At 40.6% G+C, this 13,197-nt stretch overlaps 1 protein-coding gene across 1 annotated transcript in view; it reads left to right on the top strand.

The window, feature by feature from the left end:
- The window catches only part of PDE11A (phosphodiesterase 11A), a 256,941-nt gene that overhangs the window by 150,377 nt on the left and 93,367 nt on the right, over positions 1-13,197 (top strand). The gene's annotated exons all lie outside the window — the stretch shown is intronic.

Below are 13,197 nucleotides of genomic sequence, written 5' to 3'. Positions count from 1 at the left end.
TAGGATGGTAATAATAAGTAACATTTATCAAGTGTTTACTCTGGACCAGGCATAATACAAAGCATTTTACCTATATTAATTCATTTGAGCCTGATGTATAAAGCCATGAGAGTAGGTACTATTTTACAAGTGAGTTAACTGAGTCATGGAGATATTGAATAGATAGGACAAGGTCAATACTTGTAAGGGGTATAGCAGTCTGGTCCCAGAATGAGTGCTTAACCAGCAGGCTTCACAGCATGATCCCTTTCCACCTCTGATGTCATATGCATCAGTGTATATGTCTTAGATATTCCTTTTCACCTTAGTTATCACCATTCCCTTAAAGGTAGCTCAGAATTCTTGCTCCTCTTGCTTCACTTCTAATAGTCCATGGTCAAAACATGGATATATGGAGAAACTGACTTTTATCCTTTCTGGAAGTTTAGGTATCTGCCTTTTAAAGTTTCTGTGGAAGTTTAGTTATTCATTATCAAGCGAGCTACCACTACAAGGTAATGTTTTGGATTGTAATGTTTGTATGTAATAATACTTGATGACCACTACTCTTCTAAGAGTCATTTGCACCTAGATGCTTTGTCTTTCCAGGAAAAATGACACAGAGACCTTTGGGCCTGATAATTTAATCAGGTCATTAGAGTTGAGTCACCCTAATAAAAAATTTTAAAAAAGGAAATGAGGGAAGACCCCCAAATCATAGTAGGAATGAGGGAGCTGCTTGGAAAGGCAGGGAACATACTGTAGGCCTCAGGTGCACTAGCTGGCTCCATCCAGGGATATAGAAAAGGCCTGCGATGGTGACCCAGATCAGACGGAGAGACATGGTGTCAGTAAGAGGTAACAACTGACAACAAAGGAAGGAGACAGAACATCCAAAACCATAAGAGTCAGGGTCCCTCTGTTGTAGAGATAAACATCCTAAATACCAGCTAGAATGTGACAGCAGGGCAGCACTGTTTGTATGTTTTGTGCACTGCTCTGTCTCTACTGCCATTCGCAGTTCTTGGGACATTGTAGCACTCAATAAATAGCTTGAATGGATGAATGAGTGAGTGAGTGAATAACTGAATAAATCCAAACAACATCAGTGTTCCATAACTTAAAACAGTTATTCATTAGGAAAATGTTAAAACTGTGGCTCTATGTAATTATAGTCTTTATATTTTAGGTATATTTTGTTAATATTTTAATGAAAAAAATGTAAAGCTTTTTTTACTTTAATAAAGTTCAGTTACCTAGAAATTCTATTTATGGAATTAATTTCCATATCTATTTTGTTCTTTTTTTTTTTACTATTTTAATTATTGTCATTGCTAAAAGAAGGAAGGGACAGTTAGGAAGAAAGATAGCAAAGCTTACATGGACTAAATATGCCCACAAAAGCTATTGGATGGGATGTGTCCAGAGCTGTAGCAGGCCAAAATCAATAGCTGTCTATCCTCTAAAGATATTACCCTGTGTTTAGACTTAATTCTTTGCTTAAACTAAGGAGAACACTGTTGATTTGGAATTTAGCATGCTTTTCTATTGTTAGCTTACAAACATACTAAAAATATGAAGTATTTATACTTGACAACAAAGGGTTATTTCACTGCAAAATTATCAAGATTATTAACGTAACTGATTTATTCTAAATTTTATCCTGAAAGATATTAATGAGTTTTTTATTACAATGTAATTGAGATATAGTAGATAATTTTAATCTAATGGTTATTTATATATAAGTAAATAAAATATTATTGTAATTGGTAGCTGATATCTTAACTACAGCAATGACATTAAAATATAATGAGCTTAAAATAGTCCTGCACATGGACACTAAAAATGATTTGCCTAAATTTCATTCTAGAGTATGTCTAATGGCAGTTTCCTAACATTGTGGCTAAATAACAGTAAATACATACTTTGTTTTGCTCAATATGTACAGACAAACCATGCTTACGTTCTAATATATTTTAACCTTTGATACCTGCAATACTTTTTTTCAACAGAGATAATACATAAATATATATGAGAGAGACAGTGACAGAGAGAGAAAGAGACAGAGAAGAAAAGGAAGGAAGCAAGATATGAAACCTGGAATCAGAGTTAACCACGAGATCTCATGAGTTAAAGGATGGTTGTGTCTCAATGTATTGTATTATGCCAGCTCAGGCTGAGCTAATGATCAGTGATTCAGACATTAAGCCAGAGTTGGGGAAGAAAATGATTTTACTGTACTATCTAGTGCTAAGAAGATCCTAAAGGTCAAATATAAGCATACACAGGTCCTGACTCCAGTTGCAGCCAAAGCTCTTCACATTTGGGATGCAGGCACATCTAAAAACCAGTGAGATGTAGCCTGTCTTACATGAGTGGCCTTCTGAGTCAAGAACTCTTCTTAGTGGAAGTGGAGGCCACAGGCCTCAGTGTCTGGATAATTCCAAATTCAGTTCAGTGTGGGGTTTGTCTCTTGGATGTGTGTCTCTTACCCCAGCTTCCCATGGATCCACATTCTCAGCTAAGAACACGCGTGGACACAAAAGGCATGGGCTTTCTATAGCTTCCGTGCATTCAGTGCCCCTGAGAGCGCAAGGGCTCCAGTGTCAACAGCAAACAACAGAAAGCGGCATCTCCGCCGTGTTAACGGTGGAATCAGGAAGGTGGGAGGAAGCCGTCCAGGCCCATCCTTCCTCTGGGTGAAGTAGACATTCCTAGTGAACTTTCGGAGACAGGGCTCCTGTTCTGTTTTCAAATGGAAGGAGTGAGAAACAGTGGTTATGTCAGTTGGCCTGAGAGGTGGTTAGGGTCACCACAGGATGTATTTTGGCCAGGTAGGTCCTTGAAGAGCCCTCTGTGCATAGCTGCTTGGCTCAGTAGGGAAGGCCAGCCTGGACTTGCAGCCCTAGTTGCCCTCACTGCCCCTCTTCCCACATTTGCAGTACTCAGGAGTGACAAAGTACAACCATCCTTTTTTCTGATGGGGCACTTGATTAAGACTCAATTTCTTAAAGAGGACCACATAGGAACACAGGGACATTGTCCACAAAGCACTCCATATCTTTACGGATGGCGCAGGCTGCCCGGCTCAGTCCTCTGCCTTAGAGCACCAGCTGCCCTTTCAGATGCTGACTCAGCTGTTTCCTGGCAGTCAATTTCCTGCTGAAGGTTCAATGACTTTCTGTGGTGATTAAAAAAAGATCTTGGATATGAAACTCGGCATAAATACTATTTGAGGTCAAACAACCCCCTCAATTCAAGAGGAAGGAATGAGAGGAGGAAGAATAGGTTAGGTGTAAGAAGGTACCCACATTATACTGCTTTGAGGTAGCATTAGTGTACAGTTTTTATTCTGATGAGATTGACTTGTCTTACCTGACCCCAAGACTTATCTTCCTCACAAGTATTATCCTATGATATTTCCCTTCAAACAGAATATAGCCCTGGTGGGCTTTGAAAATCACTTATAATGTGTAATTAAATCAAGCTAAGCCAACTTTTCCACCAAACATCCCAATTTTAAAATAGAACCTACATGTAAAGCTTTGACTATTCAGAAATTTTAAGGACCCCATGATGTTTTCTTAATTTGATGTTGCTTTGTGGTTTATTTCCTTCCCAGAGATAAATTTTATAAGATGATAAAATTATAGCATAACTGGAAATGGTTTTGTTTTGCAGATAAGGCGTAGAAATTTTAAATAATCCAGGAGGCCTGGTGGCTGCTTTGTCTATTTGCATGTTTGCTCTCTCCTGTCTGTCTGTGTCTGTGGCCTTACAAAGACGGCCTGAGAGGGCCAGCTCTGGCCTCTGGGAGCGCAGAAAACCCTTAGATATTTCATACGGTGCCTTGGGACCAACAGAATCACGACTCCTGCACTAATGTTACCCATAAATGTTTAAATAATGAAATGTCTTAAATAATATGACTTAGTGTATAACAGCCTTTCATGCCCATTGTTTCATGTGAGCCTCACAACCTCTTGGTGAGAGCTGGGTTATTATAGCTTTGTTTTATTTATGAGGCAACCAAGGACCAAAGAACTAGCAAGAAAAATACATCTATTTCGCTCTGATTACAGGCAGTCCTCGGGTTACGTCGGACTCAACGCATGTCGTTTCTTGGCTATGTCACCATCTCCCATTTATTTATTAAAAAAAAAAAAAAAAAAAAAAAAAAAAAAAAAAGCAGTCCTGTCATTTCGATGTATGTACATATGAGCTTTATGTTTTCTATTATTTAGTTACCACAAGTAAAGATCAGGAATGGTTACCTTTCTTTTAATTTTTTTTACTGTTTCACTTCGTTACTGCTGTGTATGTGCTCCATGGGAGTGATGTAGGTGCTTATGTAGATGGGTTCTGACTTACGGAGAAAATTGCGATACGTCATGCCATAGGAATGGATCTCTGATGTAACCCGAGGACTGCTTGTATTCCTCTCCAATGTTTTGTTTTGACCTTGAAGACAAAGCTTCTCTTCAAGAGACTGGATAGGAAAATGTAAGCAACATCATGGAATGTTATCCTGAAGTTATTTTTTTTAAGCCATTATTCTTGGAACCTTGGTAGCATTTAGACAATTTAGGGGCCAAATAAGTATGAATGGTGATGATGTCTGAGAAAACCAGGATTTTTTTTTTTTTCTGAACTTAACAGACATTTTAAAACAGACGCTTCATGGAACTCTTTGGGCAATCAGTATATAATGCTACTTTATCAGAAACTCCTTTTAGTATTGTGGTTGTGCCATCCCTGTGACTTCTTGCCCTGGGGTTTCAGACTGCTTAGGAACCTAAGGAAATTGGAAACAGCTAACATTATGAAGATATTGCATCATTCTTTGCAAGAGAGTGCATGATCCATTATTCTGACATCCTGCTTGTCTTCCTTATACTCTGATTGGCTATCTAGCTATACAGAAATCTCTGGACATCTGGAAATCTCAAAGAAAAAAGAGCAGCCCCACTTTATTATTCTGTGTTCTCCAGGACTGCCAAGCACCTTGTAAGAAAGATAAGAAGGATATGAGATTGTGAACATCAGTTTAATGATAAAGCACTTGTCAGAAGATACAGTCATATGTTTAAAGCATGAGAACTCATCAACTAGAGACTTTTGGGGGGAGGACATGAAGAATGTGAGATTGGGTTTATATTTGTATAATATTTCCTGTAGAGACATTGATATTAGGGATATTATGTGTAGTAATCTGCACAAGTGGAATATGACGACTTTAACATAAGACTCTTAAGGTAAATTAAAGAATTTTTAAAAGTTTTTCTGAATAATCGTATACTGCCTCAGGGTGGGTGTGTGTGTGTGTGTGTGTGTGTGTGTGTGTGTGTGTGTCTGTACTTTAGCTTAAAGGGATGGTCAAGTGATTTGAAGTTCCAACTCTGGCTTTAGAGAAAGCTCTGAGGCAGGCAATTCGTTGTCTCCAAAGAGACGAGCCAATGTGTGAGAAAAGCTCCGAGATGAAACACTTTGGCCACTGGGTGCCATCCTTGCTCCACGTAAGGATTTGCTGAGCCACATTTCTAGGAAAATGGTTAAAACCCGAAAGGCAGTAATTTAAAAGTAATTTCAGGATATAATAATGTTTGTGTGTGTGTGCATGACCTGGAATACGTTAGTGACACAGGCAGCTTATTCATTTGCCCAGGCTCGAGGCAAGAGGAATGGGGAAATGTCCCCTCTGGCTCAGCCTTATCAACAAAGCCTGGGCGAAGCCCTCTTGCTCGCTGTATCCCAACGAGCCATCCGGTGGGCGGCAGGGCAGGCACCCCGGGGTGGCTGGGAGTTGTTGCTGAGGGGGTGTGCTGGGTGTCAGAGGTTAGCGGGTAGCTGCTCTGTTACTTATTGTTATTATTGTGTGTATTGCAGCATGCATGTAACAAGATTGGAACCCAGCCATCTCTGGCTGTGCTGTGCCCCTTCAAATGCATCCCTTTATCTAGCACACTCTTCTCCTTCTGAGGGAATGATTTGGTAGAATAGCAGCTCTGTTTTGGGTGCTTTTTATTCCCCTGAAAGCGATTCATGGAGTTTAAAAAGACCCCACCATCACCAGGCATCAGAACATCTATGGTCAATGACACATCTGTGCAGGCTTTTTGCGGTGTTTGGATTTGATGCTTACGTGCATAAAACCAAGAAATTAAACTCCGTGTTGTAAACAGGATCGCCTCAGAGAATGTTCTAAGATGTCATGTAACACAGATTGATGTTTCCTTCCAGAGCCTCAAACATTTGGTTGGGGCTTAAAAAAAAAGTAGGGGGTGAACAAGTAAGAATTTTAATAAAAATTGAAAGTCCATTACAGTCACTATGTAACCAAAAACGCTAGAATCCTTTATACAAGACCACATAGTAGAAGAGACCCAAGGTCAAAGCAGATTTTACCTCCTCCTCCCAAGGTGGGGGCCATGCAGCTGGGCTCACAGGTGGCCCAAGAAGGTGGCCCAGAGCACTGGCTCCAGGTACTTCTTGAGACTCACTGTAACCGGATCCACACATCTGTGCAAAGAGAAAGTGTGAGAAGGGCTGGAGAGAACTTATGAAAGTGCAGGCTTTTTGCAGCATATCGGAGATAAAAGGCTTAAATGCGATTCTGCTGTTAATCACCTACAGGTGGATGAGCTTTATAATACATTTTCTGGGCTTACTGTGGGGTAACATGACACCAATCATTATATATTTTAAATATTGCTATTCATGAAGACCTGTGATGTTACATAACTGTAGCATTCTCACTGATTCACAGTGCTGTCAGAGCTCTTATTTCATTGGCTGCTAACAGAAGACTTTAAAGGGGAAATCAGAATCGGTAGCTATAACCCATTAACGGATCAGGCACCCTCTGAGGGGCTAGCACACTGCCAATTCGGAGGCCTCATTTCTTGTTGCTGGAGTCCTTTCCTTGTACTCTCCTGCCCAGTTGATATGCTCAGACCACTCGGTGTTATGGTCACCTAGAAAATAAGAAGCATTTGATGTACATTTCCCATGTGCCAAGTCTGTCTTTGGTGCCTGGCCTGTATTAACTCAATAAATCCTCACAAAATCCCGACTATTATTTTTCTTATTATATAGATGATGAAAGTGAGGTACAAAAACTGCCCAATTAATCATAGTGTATGAATTGGGAAGTTGTGATATGAGCATGCATGCTGAATTTGTAATATTCCCTTTCAAAATGACATGGTGCCTTTTTTGATTTAGGTTCTTTGGGTCCTGGCGTGGCCCTATCCTGATGGTCTGATTCTATGATCGTGATTTAGTCACTAACAGATGAGTTCAGATTTCAACAGACTCTGTCTGCTGAGGGTGGTTTCATTTGTTTGCTTGTTTATTTGTTTTAAGCTTACATAGTTCGCAAAGTAATCTAACCCTACCATTTAACAGGTGTGTTTTCTCAGCCATTAGCATTCCAGAATATCAACTTCAAAGGATAGGCTCATGAGATCTATAAGCAATTTTTCTACCCAAAGGGTAAATCCCAAACAATTCTTGCGCTGAATGATCTCATAACTCTCTTTACCAGGTTCATTCCCTAACATCTATTATCATCTCAGGCCTTCCTGGAGACAGGAGAGCTCTGTGCAAACCAACCTTAGGGATGGTTTCTGCAGAAACAGATGGGCATCCTCAGAACTGGGCTTAAGTTGGCCAGACAATCCCGCTAAACACCAAAGCTGGATTTTAAGGAAGGACACTGTACTCTTCCCCTCACCACCAACAGGAAAGCCCTAGAATTCAGGAAAGAAAGAAACGAGGGAGAGAGGTTTTCTTCGGTTACATAGCTCTTATATGAAAAATCACAGGAATCACCTTCTCTTTAAGACCATGGGTGAATTTATGTTCTGCCTGAAATATGTTTCAAACCATCAGTAGTCTCCTTGAAAACAGCTTCCCTCTGGTTCTTTGAGGAGTTATGTGCAAGAGCAAAGCTTGATCATTTTGTTAAATCCCTTCAAAACCAAAGGTCCAAATATTCTATTACAAGGAATGTCCCTGTCTGCACTGGGCTGTGATCAAGCGTCTCTCTCCTCATGAGTTCTTTCTGCCACGGCATAGTTTACTCATAAGAAAGCAGGACAGAGTAGGGTGCAAGGTTCTAGATGCAAAATCTTTCTCTATGTATTATACATAAGCCCAAAGTTCCTCCCAGGAAGGGTTACACACAGGGGTACACTGAGTACCAAAAAGAAAGTCTATCCCACAGAATGTGCTCCTTCAGGGCCATCTGCTGCAGGCAGAGTCACCTGACCACTCCCAGAACTGGCTGCAGCAAGCACCGAGGTGGTCTCTTGAGCCATGTGTGCGAAGCCATGCCATTGCAGCATTGAGCTCCCTGGTGTGCTTACTGCAGCCTGGCTTTCCTTACAATGGGATAAATATGGCCTCTGTCAGGTCCTAAGTTCCTCATCTCTCTAGAAAGAACTATTCTTAACTTCCAGTTTGAAGGATCTCAGTGAAGTTTTCTGATTGGTCAGGTTTGGATCAAGAGTCCATCCATGGACCGATTAACTGTGACAGGGATGTGGTCATATAGAAGAATATGTCATCTCTCAGGTGGAAACTCATGGTTGGAGTGGAAGAAGGACCAGTTTTCCTAGAAAGGGGACAATACTAGGCAGAGAGTACCATAGCTGCCCGTCACAAGGGAGGCGTACTTGCATGTAACTCTCAGATAGTGACTTTCAGTTCCCATCAAACCTGCCCGTGACCTCCCTTGTGGAAAGCATACATTTCCTTCGGCACAGATGAGATGCTTATAACAGCCTCTTTGTAATTCATCATTTGTAGACACTGGGTGATTCCCGCCTGTGCTGAAATGACTTCCCAAGTCACTTTGTTTAAATTGTATTATTGAAAAGAATATTCTATTATGTCCTTCAAGCATTTCTACTTCCACAGCTAATCCACTGATGGTCACCCTAAGTTGGCTCTCAAACTCAGCCAAATGTTATAAGGCAAATGTAGCTTCCAGGAGCTTGGCAATCAGATTGGCCCAGGAATTGCTCCTTAACAGAACGGTTTCATTTGGTTACATCACAGCAGCATCTCTCTATTGTGCTTGAACACGGAGGCTCTGATGCATAACCAGAAAGCCACCTTCCCCTGGATCCAACAGTAACCCACAAATTCCTTCTGGAATAGTCATCTCTTTGTGAACTAATTAGAACCCACTGGAGAATTATGCAGATCAAAGAGGCCAAACATCCCTATAGCTGGTGTTTGAAACCCACAGTAAAATAGCTCAATTCCTAATCTACTTTCCAGACTCATTAGAATTGAATTAGTAAAAGGACATTCTTTCCTAGAGGTTTTTTGGCAGATTTGTGTGTGAACAGTTAACCCGGTGTTAGCAAAAGCAGTTACTTTTTCCCCAAACAGCTCTCTCTGTCTGCAAAGGGAATCCCGAAGCTGTTTAGACAAGACTTTTGCTTATCCTCCCACCAGGATGCAAATATTTTAAGTGGACAGAGTGAGATAAAACACAGTCAGTGCTGACCCCGACACTGACCACATCCTGTGGCTGCCAGAATTTTGGACTTGAAGGTCAGGGAGGGAAGGTAAAGAAGAGGACGCTGAAGACAAAGAGACAAAGAAAATTAAGGCCTCCTTGACATAGTTAAAAATTATTTCCCTGAATTAACAAGTATAGACTTTAAAATGTATCAACACAAAACAACTAAAGGTATGTAGAATCCACATATGTTTCTAGAACAGGTGAAACTGCTAATCAGACCGTGAAAAGCAGGGTATTTGAGGGTAAGACAACCTCAAGATGGTTCTTATTTTTCTTTTTTCTGTGGCATTCCCATAACTGTTCTTCACATGCCTAAATGTAGACTCGGGGAGATTTATTTTTCTTCTAATAGGGTATGTTATAGTTGTCACTCAGCCTTGAAATAGTTTTCCTCTCCAGTGGAACATCAGGCCAGTCATATTTGCATAGCTATTCCCACCTGTCATTCTTCTGCCAGCTTAGTGCGTCAGCATTGCACAGAACACCCAGCCAGCCAATGGCAGGCTTTTAAGCTGCTGCAGTCACCCAGCAACAGGGAAAGTTATTTCATTGGCTCTCTCGCTGTCAGCTAGAAAGGAGACCAATCCAGCTGGACTTCAACTGTGAAGATCAAGAGGAGGCATTGGGAAGGGGCAAGGCTAGATGCTTGAACACAGGCCCCTCTCAGTCACGACTGTGGTATTTTATAAATATCACTAGAGGCCCGTTGCAGGAAGATTCCTGCAATAGGGCTTCCTGCTGCCATCGCTGCCCTGTCTACTTCCCTCCCTTCTCTACCAGCGTGGCTGCTTCCCTCCCTTCTCCCCCGCCCTGCTTGCTTGCTTCTCTGCAGCTTCGCTCCCTTCTGCAGTGAAATAGCCCATCTGCTAACTGGCTTCTATAACAGTGTGCCAGGGAACACCAGTCTGAGCATACACTGGCCTGGGTCCCCACGTTGTCAAAGTAGAAGCATGGCAAGTTCTGAGAAGAGGAAATGGAGGCATCCGTGCGCAGTAATCAGAAATGCCGTAGGACATCCAGATCTCAGCCCCGACACTTTTCTGAGAATGAGCCTTTCATTATCATGTTCATCATTAAATAATAGCTGCAATAAAGACTTGTCTTAGAATTTCCAAAAAGCAAGTCAATACGTATATTTCAAAGCTGCTGCATTTTATTGTCAGTATTTTCACCCTGAAAAGAAAATGTGCCACTGTTTTGAGTTGTAAATTGCCTCAAAGAAGGGGACTCCTAACAATTCACATGGGCTTAGACCAGTGTTTCCCAAAGTGTGGTACGCGTACCCCCAGGGGCACGGGAAGAGTTTGGTGGGGGTACGCGTTGCACCGGAGTTTGGTGGGGATATGCACTGCACCGTGCTTAGCTGCACCTAATTCTACGCTCTCATGAGTACGAGGGGTACTCAGCGTTACAAAAATTATAGAAGGGGTACACATATGTCAGAAGTTTGGGAAACACTGCTAGACTACCCGGAGATGCTCAGAGGGCAGCCTTTCCCTCCAGCCAGGGATCTCAGAAAGGAGGTGGAAATAAAATGGAACTGACAGTGCTACTGAGTTCGAGTGTGTGAAAAAATTAACGATGTACTAACTATTGGGTCGGCAACTAAGTAATTGCGGATTTTTTAAAAATCAAAGACAATTTTTTCATGGAACTAAATAACTTTATTCTGTAATGTATTGCCCATTTTGATCAATGACCTTTTGCCATCTTTCAGGCAGCATCATAATCCCACGTTCAAAAAAACTTCTGGTTTTTATTAGCAAAAAACTGAATCAGGTACGATTTGACATCATCATCATTATTGAAATTTTTACCATTCAAGGAGTTTTGTAAAGATCGAAACAAAAAGTAATCAGATGGTGCAAGGTCAGGACTATATGGTGGATGTGGCAAAACATCCCAACCAAGCTCCATTAATTTTTGCCGAGTGACCAAAGATGTGTGTGGCCTTGCATTGTCATGATGGAATACAACACCTTTTCCATTTGTCAATTCGGGCCGCTTTTTTTCAACTGCATTGTTTAATTTCGTTAGTTGTTCAATGTAGACATCAGAATTGATCGTTCGGTTGGGTGGTAAGAGTTCAAAGTAGACAATTCCTTTGTAATCCCACCAAACTGATAACAAAACCTTCTTTTGATGAATATCAGCTTTTGATGTTGTTTGAGTTGGTTCACCTGGCCTGCTCCACGATCTTTTCCGCTTGATATTGTTGTAAACAACCCATTTTTCATCGCCAGTTATCAGTCGTTTTAAAAATGGATCATTTTCATTACGTTTCTTTAGCAAATCGCAGCTGCTAATGCGTTGCGTTAACTGTGATTCTTTCAGTTCGTGAGGAACCCATGTATCGAGTTTTTGAACATAGCTAAGTTGTTTTAAGTGATTTTCAATGCATGTATGTGATACATGAAGCTTCTCTGCAATCTCACGTGTTGTACTGTGACAGTCTGAATTGATTATTGCTTTGATTAGGGCGTCATCAACTTCAACTGGACGACCAGAGCGTTTTTCATCTTTGAGTGAAAAATCACCAGAACGAAATTTGGCAAACCAATTTTGACACTGCCCTTCTTTTAAGGCTTCATCACCATAAACAGCACATAACTTTTTATGAGCTTGCGATGCGTTTTCCCTTTGCGGAAATAAAAAAGCAAAATATGATGAAAATGTTCCTTTTGATTTTCCATTTTTCAACGAACGCCAAACGAAAACTACAAAACAGATCAAAAAACTTTTTTTACTGACTAACAGCTGAATAGCCAACTATCAAATAACAAAATGTGTTTTACATTTGTACTACGTCTGCAAACTAAAAATTCAACTGAAGCCATATATGTGTGAAACCCGCAATTACTTAGCTGCCGACCCAATATCTAACTGCCTAAAATAAAAACGGGTAGTCAGTGATTTGTGTTTTACTGGGCAGAGGTGGCAAGGTTTCTTATGTGAGGCTGAGATTATGTACTGTTATAAAAGAAACTTAAACTCCAGTTTTCAGGGTCTGAGAAGGGAGCTCTCCGAGCCCGCCTCTTTCCTTCTACACAGGACATTCTCTGAATATCTGACCTATTCCTTTTCCCAATGACCTCATCATTTTTCTTTTCCTAGTTGGTAGTATAGAGCAATCAGCAATTTCTAAATCACAGTGAAATAGTGATCATATCCCATGCCAAGCAGCCAAGGGCCTCAGAAATTATTCGTTAGGTGTAATGAAAATAATAGTAATAACAATTATTATTATTATTGTTAATGTCATCATTTGTTGAGTGCCTACTATGTGTCAGGCACATTACATGTGTTATCTTAATTTAATCACCAAAGCAACTCTCTGCAATTAGTGATTTGGGCCTTTTTGATGGGTAGCTACAGCTCAGAGAGATAAAAACAACTTGCTCAAATCAGTACTGAAGCTGGGATTGGAACTACTGTCTACAAATGCTCTTTGCAGTAAACCCTGCTTGCAAACGCTAGACCTTATTTCATTAGTCAAGGGAAATGATCATGTCTATAACTTCATATGTAAACTATTTTAATATATTGACACTTGAATCTCTAAATATACATATTTATACAGCAATTTTCAATTTTTAAAGAATATTTGGCATCATATAATTATGATTCTTATTTACAAAATGATTCATGGGGCTTAAAATAGCAGATTAGTGGTCATGTAT

The sequence above is a fragment of the Pipistrellus hanaki genome (genome assembly GCF_964339955.1).
Source record: "Pipistrellus hanaki genome assembly, chromosome: 8".
NCBI lineage: Eukaryota > Metazoa > Chordata > Mammalia > Chiroptera > Vespertilionidae > Pipistrellus > Pipistrellus hanaki.
Note: the sequence above shows the minus strand (reverse complement) of the source record. Positions and strands in the feature narration are given on the sequence as shown.